Source organism: Arachis hypogaea, chromosome 16, assembly GCF_003086295.3.
Source record: "Arachis hypogaea cultivar Tifrunner chromosome 16, arahy.Tifrunner.gnm2.J5K5, whole genome shotgun sequence".
NCBI lineage: Eukaryota > Viridiplantae > Streptophyta > Magnoliopsida > Fabales > Fabaceae > Arachis > Arachis hypogaea.
Window position 1 is genome coordinate 80,578,225 of NC_092051.1, and position 12,037 is coordinate 80,590,261.

Genomic DNA, 12,037 nt, shown 5'->3' on the forward strand with positions numbered 1-12,037 from the left:
ACGTTAAGTGAAAATGTGGGGTCGAGAACGTTAGTGACAATCACCTTTTTCACTAACGTTCCTAACCCAAAATGGTCCACGTTAACTTCAACGTTAGTGGCACTAACGTGACCACTAACGTTGCCTCTTGGCCCTTCGCAAACGTTACTGGGGTTTACTTTTCCCAATAATGTTGAGAGTACCCCTTTCTCCCTACGTTAGAGTTCACGTTAGTATAGTTAACGTGACCTTTAATGTAGGCTTGCCAAATCTTCGAGAGCGTTAGTGACACCTACCTTTTTCACTAATGCTCTAAAACGCCCCTTTCCCACGTTAGTGCCTCACATTAATTACATTAACGTGGCCATTAACGTGGTGTTGATTGCCATCTCCAACGTTAGTGACAAAGGTGAGTGTCACTAACGTTGGCTCATCATCTCTTTCCTCCACGTTAGCTTCCACGTTAATGTAATTAATGTGGTAACTAACGTGGCTCATAGTGGCTTAGTCCAACGTTAGTGACAAAGGTGAGTGTCACTAACGTTGGCGATTCCTTGCTCCATCCACGTTAGAGTTCACGTTAACTAAGTTAACGTGGCTCTTAACGTAGCTAATATGGGCTTAGTCAAACGTTAGTGACAAAGGTGAGAGTCACTAACGTTGGCATTATCTTTCTCTTCTACGTTAGAGTTCACGTTAACTGAGTTAACGTGACTCTTAACGTGGCCAATTGCCCTTTTGGAGCGTTAGTGGCACTTACTTTTACCACTAACGCTTGGAGCTTCCTTTTTCTCCGCGTTAACTACCACGTTAATGTAGTTAACGTGGTAATTAACGTGGGCTATGGTGGCTTCGAAGACGTTATTGGCGATCACTTTTCTCATTAACGTTGCAAGCTAGCTCCCATTCCACGTTAGTGGTCACGTTAGTTAGACTAACGTGGCTACTAACGTGGCTTTTCCTTGCTTCCTTTATCCTGAAATCAAGCAAATAAAGTGCATCAAAGCTCTAATCCAAGTTATGAGTCATGCATCATCCAATTTGTCATTAAATTCATGCATAATTCTCATGAAATCATATAAAATTCACAATGTTTGCTTGAATCAAGATGTAAGTTAAATTCTACCCAAAACTTGCTTATTTTTTGAGAAAATGCATGAAACTACCCTAAAACAGTAAAGAAAAGGTCAGTGAAACTGGCCGAAATGCCCTAGCATCAGCTGCCCCGAAGATAGGCGACGCGCATCGTGGATCACGCGCACGCATGACCTGGAAAAAATCCAATCCACGCTCACGCATGACTTTGCCGCGTGCTGGACGTATCAGAAATCACTGAGGGCGATTTCTGGGCTGTTTTTGACCCAATTTTCGGCCCAGAAAATACAGATTAGAGGCTATAAAATGGGGAAATAAATCAATTCATTCAAAAACAACTTTCATATTCACAATTTTAGGTTTTAGATGTAGTTTTCTAGGGAGAGAGGCTCTCTCCTCTCTCTTAGGTTTTAGGATTTAGGATTTCTTCTACATTTCAGGTTCAATGTTCCTTTAATTTATTTCTCTTCTACTTTTATTTATTCTATTACTTTGATTCATCTATTTCTCTTGTTAATTACTTATTTTCCCAATTTGGTTTATGAACCTTCCAATGTTAAGATTTGATTTTCTTATTTAATACAAATTGAGGTATTTCAGATTTATGATTTGTATTTAGCTTTTTACGTTCTAGCTTGAATTGATTAATTGGTGACACTTGAGTTATCAAACTCCTTTGGTGATTGATAATTGGAATTTGCTGGTTGATAATTGGAATTTGCTGGTTGACTAGGACTTGAGGAATCAAATTGATTAGTCCACTTGACTTTCCTTTATTTAGTAAAGGTTAACTAAGTGGGAGCAATAAACAATCTTCATCACAATTGATAAGGATAACTAGGATGGGATTTCCAGTTTTCATATCTTGCTAAGATCTTTATTAGTTATTATTTTAATTCTTGCAATTTACTTTTCCTGTTCATTATTCAAAAACCCCAAAAAGATACTCTTCCATAACCAATAATAAATACACCTCCCTGCAATTTCTTAAGAGACAACCCGAGGTTTAAATACTTTGGTTATCAATTTTATTAGGGGTCTGTTAGTCGTGACAACCAAACTTTTGTAGGAAAGGATTCTCTGTTGGTTTAGAAAATATACTTTCAACGAGATATTATTTGTTAAATTCTTTACTAGTAGAAAACCCGTTCGTCATTACGCGAGAGACACGCGGGAGGGGTGCGTGTTGCACAAGCCACCCCACGCGTACGCGCACCGCATGTGTACGCGTCCCCTGTAGAAAGTTTAACCACGCGTAAGCATCAGCGACGCGTACGCGTGGGCATGAAAATTGGCGTAAAAGCGTGCTGAACAGAGAGTTGTGATGGTCTGGGGCCGGCATTGTGCTAGAGGCACAACATCACCCACGCGTACGCGTGGGCGACACGTACGCATCACATGGCTAATGCAGTTTTCACGCGCACGCGTGCCCTGCGCGCGCGTCGCGTCCCGTTTTTAATTTCCTTCCCTTTTCTTCCATCTTTTCCCCTTCTTTCTCCTCTCCTTTCTTACTTTCTTCTTCTTCAATCCTTTACATTCTCATCGATATTCTCTTTGCATTTCTTTTACTTACTACAATTGCATATTTTTCTTCAATGCATTTTAATTTTATTTATGTTTTTATTTTCTTTTCTAAGGTTTATTATTTTTCCCTTGGTGTTAAAAGTTTCTATTCAGCCGTTGCATCTTTCCTTGCATTATTTTGGTGCTTCATGACTTGTTTTATATTACTGGGTAGTATTATTCATAAGTCAAGGCTAATATTTTATGATACTTGTACTCCATTCACATTGCTATTGATGAGCGGATAATTTTAGTATGATTTAGTTAGTTTTTAGTATATTTTTATTAGTTTTTAAATAAAAATCACATTTCTAGACTTTACTATGAGTTTGTGTGTTTTTCTGTGATTTTAGGTATTTTCTAGATGAAATTGAGGGACTTGAGCAAAAATCAGATTCAGAGGTTGAAGAAGGACTGCAGATGCTGTTGGATTCTAACCTCCCTGCACTCAAAGTGGATTTTCTGGAGCAACAGAATTCCAAATGGCGCGCTCTCAATTGCGTTGGAAAGTAGACATCCAGGGCTTTCCAGCAATATATAATAGTCCATACTTTGCCCGAGTTTAGACGACACAAGCTGGTGTTCAACACCAGTTCCATGCTGCATTCTGGAGTTAAACGCCAGAAACAGGTTGCAAAGTGGAGTTAAACGCCAGAAACAGGTTACAAACTGGCGTTCAACTCCAAGAGAAGCCTCTACACATGTAAAGCTCAATGCTCAGTGTAACGACCCAACTTTCAGAACGTCATGATCATACCGAAAGTAAGGCGTTACCAACCTACTTTCCTTTATTAACTATTTACTATTGAGCCTCTAGTTCGATATCGCGATCTAGTTTTAGTAAAAATACCAGAAAATTTTGTTTTTGTTTATCAAATCATATATCAAGCATCACCAAATAATAATAATCATATAATTATTAGTAAATATTATACAAACAAATTCAAGTGTAACTTAGATACAACTCATATCCCTCTGCATAAAATAAAAACTAAAGCAACAAAGGCGACAGAATTCTATGAAAGAAACTCAAGGTATAAACTTAACTCATAAATAAGTTCCATAATCGCTTGCAGCTTTAAACGGAGTCTTCGAACCTGTGTCACTGAAAGGGTGAAAGATTTTGGGGTGAGAACAAACCACACGTTCTCAGTAGGGAATGGGAATGCCGTAAAAGTAATGATTAACATGCAAAAAATTAACATACTCAAGGAAACTATATTTTTATCAAGCCTTTTTGAAAATACTATTCTTGGTTTTACTTTAACTAATTATTTACCTCTTTCCAAAAATCTAAGCTCAAAACAAATTCCAAAATATAAAATTGGTCACATTAAGCATTTCTCAATCACATAGTTAATTTTCAATCACAACGTCAATTCTTAATCATCATCATACATTCACGAACTAATAGCACTAACAAGAGATTCAATTCAGCACACAAACAAGTCACAGCAAGGCGAACAGCACAATCACAGGAAAGTACAATGAGCAAACCCAATCAAATGCAAATACGCAAACAAGGATGATGCATGTCTAGCCCTAGTGCAGGTAATGAGCTCATTTGTCGGTTACATACCCGCTCCCGACGTTACCAGAGTCCTTTGACCAGGTAAGGCTTCCCTGCTGGCAATACCCATCGCAAGAGTCCTTTGACTTGCGGAGCAAACCACTGCAAGAGTCCTTTGACTTGCATGGCGGCACTAACAACCCACTGCAAGAGTCCTTTGACTTGCAGGGCGGAGCTAGTCTGCCCAATACACTCACTGTAAGAGTCCTTTGACTTACAGGAGCATATGATAGTCATGTATTTTCTCGATACCTCTGTAAGAGTCCTCTGACTTACAGAATAGCATTATAGCTAAGTATCCCAGGGAAGTGCTCTTAGTGGTCGTACCACCATCTATCTGGCTGCCTTCCCGCAGCAGATCATTACATAATCATTCTCATGATCATCATTCATTATCATTCTCATTATTCATCATCACATTCACATTCTTATGCAATATCTTTTTCTTTTTCTGTTCAATCATACGATACAAAGGTTACATATTTCACTTTTGTAATATCTTGGCTCAAGCCATTTCTCTTTACCATTCGTTCATAAAAATCTCAATCATCAATTCAGTTCATAATCTCTGCTATGGCAATCTTGAGTCAAGCCAACTTTAAAACTATCTTTCATTTTAGTTCTCTATCAAAGACTCAAGAAAATCATTTATTTTTAAATTCATTAAGCACTTTTCAAAACATAACCTTTCATTAGAAGTAATTAAATAAAACTCTTTCTCAAGTTTACTAACTTCACAAAGATTCAAAAATCATCTCTCTTACTATTCAAATTCAAATATTATTATTTCACCAAATTTCTAAAAAATAACCATTTGCTTCAAGCTTAAAACATAATTCTTTTCATATTGAATCAATCTCAAAACATAGTTTCTTTCTTAAATAATTTAATTTTGAAACATAAACCTTTCTTTGGTAAATCGAATTTAAAATAGAATAATTCTTTTCTTTACTAAATAAAACTTAAATAATCATTTTCCAAGTCCAAGTCTTCTAAAATAACTTCTCAAATAAAACCTCAGATTTTATAAAATTTCAGTAGCCCCTCCCCTAAAACTCGGACTTAGCCACCCTTACGGGTTCCTTCTTTCTCAACATCTCATCAACCTTTCTCAACAGGTATCAAATAAAGGTTCTCAATCAATCAGAAAATCCACAATTCGCTATTCTCACATAATCTATCAATCCAACTTCAAACTCATCAATTCATAAATTAAGTTAACTAAAAGATTAATAGTTTCTCATTCCCAAATATTCAAACACATTATCGCCCCACTTAACCAGAATTTTAGTAACATTGACACCAAAACACAAAAATATGTATTGTTCACAAAATCTTGGTTCTCCTATAATCAACTATTATGTTCACCCAAAAGTCAAACTTCATATAGTTTCCAATTATTACAAATTATCTTTATACTTTTAATAATAACTGCATCAGTTTATAATTTAGATTTTAAGGAATTAATTTAACAATCGATTTACAATCTCTTTACAAATCACAACTTCAAACCTAGCTTATCAAAAATTAATTCAACACCCAATGTATTGCTTACAAGCAAAATCAGAATCTCCAGCAAACATTCACCAAGCAATCCTCAATTCACATATTATTATAATCAAAGCACAAACATAACATACTCATAGCTAGCCCAGCTAGCCCAACTAATCAAAATTAAGTAAAGTAATCAAACCACTGATCATTGTCATAACAACCTCAAAAGCAGTCACAATTCACAGCCATAGCCAGGATCAATAAATCATGACATAGAAAATTAGTCCAGCCATCACAGAATTATTTATATACTCTTAAAGTTACTATATTATTTTAGAAAATCAGGTTCTCAAGACAGTTTAATCCTTTAAGTTCTAATCCTTCAATAACCACCAGATCAAATTTCGGCCAGTCACAAGTCAATTTCACAGCCATTCCGGTACATCGGATAACTAAAATCAACAGCAAGCACTTGTTTTCAAAAATTAGAATATAACCACAACTCAACCAATTTAGCATAGTTACATCAAAATCAAAAAACCAATATCAATCACAACAGCAACCAAAATTAATCTTATCAATTAATCACTTACAACAACAAAACCCAGTAACATTCACAGCAACAGTCCACACTCAATTCATCAATTATCCATACGACAGCTTTTCAATAATTAACCCAGCATATATCAATTTAATAAATTACACTAAACTAATCATTATTCACAACCACATTTAATTCCAGTCACAGCTCAAAATATTCACAACAACTAACAAATTTCAAATGCATTTTAGGTCATTCATGTCAATTAAAAAATTCTTAACCATTGTTAACCATTTGCACTTATTCAAATAACTTGGTGGGCATTCTAAATTAAAAACGTTTAATCCCCTACCTCAAAGTCAAAACTCGCGGAAATCACTAAACCCAGCAGCTCCATTGGCAGTTCTAACATCCGTTCTACTCTCTTAGCAGCTACCATGATGATTCTGGGCAGCTCCAGTGATGGTGAAAGGTCTCAGCTTCAGCCAAGCAGCAGCAGTAACAATTCAGAGTAAAGCTATAGCAACATCAACTCTAGCAGCGACAGTGGTGCTCTTCTCAGATTCCAAAAATAGGGGCAGAGCTCAGTGACAGTTACAGGTTCTTTCCCCACCATCGTGTTTCTCCCCACGGCAGACACAACAGTGGCGGCAGCGACTTCCACTGGCGGCGGCTCGAACGGCAGCGGCGACAAGGGAGGCTTCAGCGACAATGACCAACTTCAACAGAGTTCCTCTGCTGCGTTCTCTTTGCTCTGCGAACTCCTATGTCTCCCTCTCTTCGTGCTCGTCGGTAGTGGCAAAAGTGGCGGCGGCGGAACCCTCGCGGTGGTGGCCGTGGATTGATGGCGACAGCGGAGTGGAACACAGCTCCTCTCCTCAGTGGTGACTCTGACTCTCGCATTCGTTCTCTCTCTCTGCTGGCCCCTCGACGGTGACGGCTCCAAGGAGGACGACGAGAAAGGACGGCGGTGGCTCCTCGTGGTGGTCGCTCTCCTCCTTTCGGCGACGTCAGTAGCGATGACAGACCCTTGAAGCGGCGGCGGCAGAACGCGAATGAACGACGGCGACGCAGGCTTGGGCTCTATGGACGGGACAGCGCTGCGAAGCAGCTCGACGGCGAGCTCCAGGGAGGCGGCACGGCGAACAGCATCCACCCTTCTCCGTCAGACGTGCAGCTTCGGCCCTCTCCCTTTTCCTTGCAACAGCAACGGTGACCATGGTAACACGGCGGGATGAGGCTGGACGGCAGCGCTGCAGCTCAGTAATGGCGACACAGTGGCAGCTCGCGGGCTTCTCTTCTTCGTGCATCTCTCTCTCTCTCTAATTTCTCGTTTTTGAAATTATTGCACTGAAGGGGTGAAAGGGGGTGGAGTGCGGCTATGGTGAAGGGTGCTAAGGGTTAGGGTTTTTTGTGAATTTGGGAATTAGGGTTTCTGATTTCCAATTTGGGAATTAGGGTTAGAAATTAGGGATTTTATAAAAGAATATGGATAGATATGAATAGATATTTTGATAAAATTGAAGGGTAGAGTAATTTTAAAATCAAATATACTTTATTAAAAATATTTAGAAACATTATTTATCAACATATTGCTAAGTTGAATTAATTATTTCTAATATAAATTATAAAATAAGCATATTAATCACATTTTCATAAAGTATAGTTTAAACTCAAAATATTAATTATTCAAATTAAATGATATCACTTTTCATTATTTTTCTATTACCAAACTTTATTTTCAATTTATAAAATAACTAATTATAATAAGAATTGTGCATAAATATTGACTGACTTAAACATAAAGCATTTATGAAAATCAAACTAATCATTTCTAATAAATTAATCTCCAAGAGTACAAATTAATAAAATAGAACATAATTCATTCATAATAGAATTTATTTAAATTAAATTATATAATTCTTTCTTATTTTCCAATTACCAAAATTATAATTTCAATTATACCAAAGATCCAATAAAGATTATATAAAAATTCTAATTAGTTTAAACTCCAATTATCATAAAACTCTATTTAATTACCTCTAGCTAAATAATTTTCTTAAAACATAATTGTCAACAAATATAATAAATTACAAATAACTAATCATTTGATTTTCAAAAACTAGGGTTGTTACACTCAGCCCAAGCACACACCAAGTAGGCCCCGGAAGTGGATTTCTGCATCATTTACTCATTTCTGTAAACCCTAGTAACTAGTTTAGTATAAATAGGACTTTTTACTATTGTATTTAGATCTTCGGATCATCTTTTGATCATGTTTTGATGATTGAACCCTCCTTGGGAGGCTGGCCATTCGGCCATGTCTGGACGGCCATTCTTGAGATTCGGAAAGTCTAAACCTTGTCTGTGGTATTCCGAGTAGGATCTGGGAAGGGATGGCTACGACGAGCTTCAAACTCGCGAGTGCTGGGCGTAGTGACAGACGCAAAAGGACCAATGGATCCTATTCCAGTATGATCGAGAACCGACAGATGATTAGCGATGCAGTGACAGCGCATTGGACCATTTTCACTGAGAGGACAGGATGTAGCCATTGACAACAGTGACGCCTAACAAACAGCTTGCCATAGAAAGGAGTATGAATGATTGGATGAAGACAATAGGAAAGCAGAGGTTCAGGAGGAACGAACGCATCTCTATATGCTTATCTGAAATTCTCACCAATGAATTACATAAGTATCACTATCTTTATTTTATATCTTATTTATCTTTTAATTATTAAATCTCTATAATCAATTGAATCCGCCTGACTGAGATTTACAAGGTGACCATAGTTTGCTTCAAGCCGACAATCTCCGTGGGATCGACCCTTACTCACGTAAGGTTTATTACTTGGACGACCCAGTGCACTTGCTGGTTAGTTGTGCGAAGTTGTGACAAAGAACTAAGATTATGAACGTGCGTATTAAGTTTTTAGCGCCGTTACCAAGGAATGAACCGTCACGATTTCCGCACACCAAGTTTTTGGCGCTGTTGCCGGGGATTGTTCAAGTTTGGACAACTGACAGTTCATCTTGTTGCTCAGATTAGGTAATTTTATTTTAATTTTAAGCTTTTTATTTCTTATTTTCGAAAAAATTTTTTTTTCTTCTTTTTCGTTTTTCCCAAAATAATTTTCGAAAAAAAAAAAAACCAAAAAAATTAACAAAATCATAAAATCAAAAATAATTTGATGTTTCTTGTTTGAGTCTAGTGTCTAATTGTAAGTTTGGTGTCAATTTCATGCTTTTAACTTTTCTTAAATTTTCGAAGAACACATGCATTGAGTTTCTTTCTTGTTCTTCATAATCTTCAAGTTGTTCTTGGTAAGTCTTCTTGTTTGATATTCATATTTTCTTGTTTTGTGTCTTTTGTTGTTTTTCATATGCATTTTTGAATTCATAGTGTCTAAAAAATTAAAAATTTCTAAGTTTGGTGTCTTGCATGTTTTCTTTTCTTGAAAAATTTTCAAAAATAAGTCTTGATGTTCATCTTGATCTTCAAAGTGTTTTTGGTGTTCATCTTGACATTCATAGTGTTCTTGCATGCATCATTTGTTTTGATCCAAAACTTTCATGCATTGAGTCTTTTTATTGTTTTTCTCTCTCATCATTAAAAATTCAAAAATAAAAAAAATATCTTTCCCTTTTTCACTCATAAATTTTGAAAATTTGAGTTGACTTTTTCAAAAATTTTTAAAATTTAGTTGTTTCTTATGAGTCAAATCAAATTTTCAATTTAAAAATTCTATCTTTTTCAAATCTTTTTCAAAAATCAAATCTTTTTCATTTTTCTTTTATGAATTTCGAAACTTTCAAAATTATTTTCAAAATCTTTTTCTTATTTTTATTTCATATTTTCAAAATTAATACTAACAATTAATGTGATTGATTCAAAAATTTTTAAGTTTGTTACTTGCCTATTAAGAAAGGTCCAATCTTTAAATTTTAAAATCATATCTTTTTGTTTCTTGTTAGTCAAGTAATCAACTTTAATTTTCAAAATTAAATTTTTTTTTAAAATTTCTTTTTCAAATCTTTCTCAAAATAAGTTTCAATCACATCTTTTTCAAAATCAATTTCAAAATCTTTTCTAACTTCTTTTCTAACTTCTTATCTTTTCAAAAATTAAGTTTCAAATCTTTTTCAATCAATCTTATCTTTTTGTTTGATTCTTATCTTTTTCAAAACTACCTAACTAATTCTCTCTCTCTAATTTTCGAAAATCACCCCCTCTTTTTCAAAATTCCTTTTTAAATTAACTAATTGTTTTAAATTTAATTTAATTTGATTCAATTTTATTTTCCTTTCTTAATTTTCGAATTTTAACTTTAATTTTTAAATTAAAAATAAAAATATTTTTCTTTTCTTTTCAATTATTTTCGAAAATTCCTCTCTTTCATCTCCTTCTAATTATTTTATTTATTTACTAACACTTCTCTTCATCTAAAAATTCGAACCCTCTCTTTCGAATTTCTCTTCTTCTATTCTTTTCTTCTTCTACTCACATAAAGGAATCTCTATACTTTGACATAGAGGATTCCTCTTCTTTTTTGTTCTCTTCTTTTTCATATGAGCAGGAACAAGGATAAGAACATTCTTGTTGAGGCTGATCCTGAACCTGAAAGGACTCTGAAGAGGAAGCTAAGGGAAGCTAAAGCACAACTCTCTGGAGAAAATCTGACTAAAAATTTCGAAAAAGAAGGAGACATGGCCGAAAATAATAACAATGCAAGGAAGATGCTTGGTGACTTTACTGCACCAAATTCCAATTTACATGGAAGAAGCATCTCAATCCCTGCCATTGGAGCAAATAATTTTGAGCTGAAACCTCAATTAGTTTCTCTGATGCAACAGAACTGCAAGTTTTGTGGACTTCCATCAGAAGATCCTTTTCAGTTCTTAACTGAATTCTTGCAGATCTATGATACTGTTAAGACCAATGGGGTTGATCCCGAGGTCTACAGGCTTATGCTTTTCCCATTCGCTGTAAGAGACAGAGCTAGAATATGGTTAGACTTTCAACCTAAAGACAGCCTGAACTCTTGGGATAAGCTGGTCACAGCTTTCTTAGCCAAGTTCTTTCCTCCTCAAAAGCTTAGCAAGCTTAGAGTGGATGTTCAAACCTTCAGACAAAAAGAAGGTGAATCCCTCTATAAAGCTTGGGAGAGATACAAGGAACTGACCAAAAAGTGTCCTTCTGACATGCTTTCAGAATGGACCATCCTGGATATATTCTATGATGGTCTATCTAAACTATCAAAGATGTCATTGGACCATTCTGCAGGTGGATCTATTCAACTAAAGAAAATGCCTGCAGAAGCTCAAGAACTCATTGACATGGTTGCAAATAACCAGTTCATGTACACTTCTGAAAGGAATCCTGTGAGTAATGGGACGCCTCAGAGGAAGGAAGTCCTTGAAATTGATACTCTGAATGTCATATTGGCTCAGAATAAAATATTGACTCAGCAAGTCAATATGATCTCTCAGAGTCTGAATGGATTGAAGGAATCATCCAATAGTACTAAGAGGCGTCTTCTGAAGAAGAAGCTTATGATCCTGAGAACCCTGCAATAGCAGAGGTGAATTACATGGGTAAACCCTATGGAAACACCTATAATCCCTCATGGAGAAATCATCCAAATTTCTCATGGAAGGATCAACAAAAGCCTCAACAAGGCTTTAATAATGGTGGAAGAATCAGGTTTAGCAATAGCAAGCCTTTTCCATCATCTACTCAGCAACAGACAGAGAATTCTGAGCAAAATCCATCTAGCTTAGCAAATATAGTCT

General features: G+C 35.9%; 1 non-coding gene across 1 annotated transcript; it reads right to left on the bottom strand.

The window, feature by feature from the left end:
• Positions 1 to 11,344: 11,344 nt before the first annotated feature.
• LOC112760761 (small nucleolar RNA R71) lies at positions 11,345 to 11,452 on the bottom strand. The gene has a single exon (XR_003181185.1). It is a non-coding gene; the product is annotated as a small nucleolar RNA R71 (small nucleolar RNA).
• Between the last annotated feature and the right edge of the window lie 585 nt (positions 11,453 to 12,037).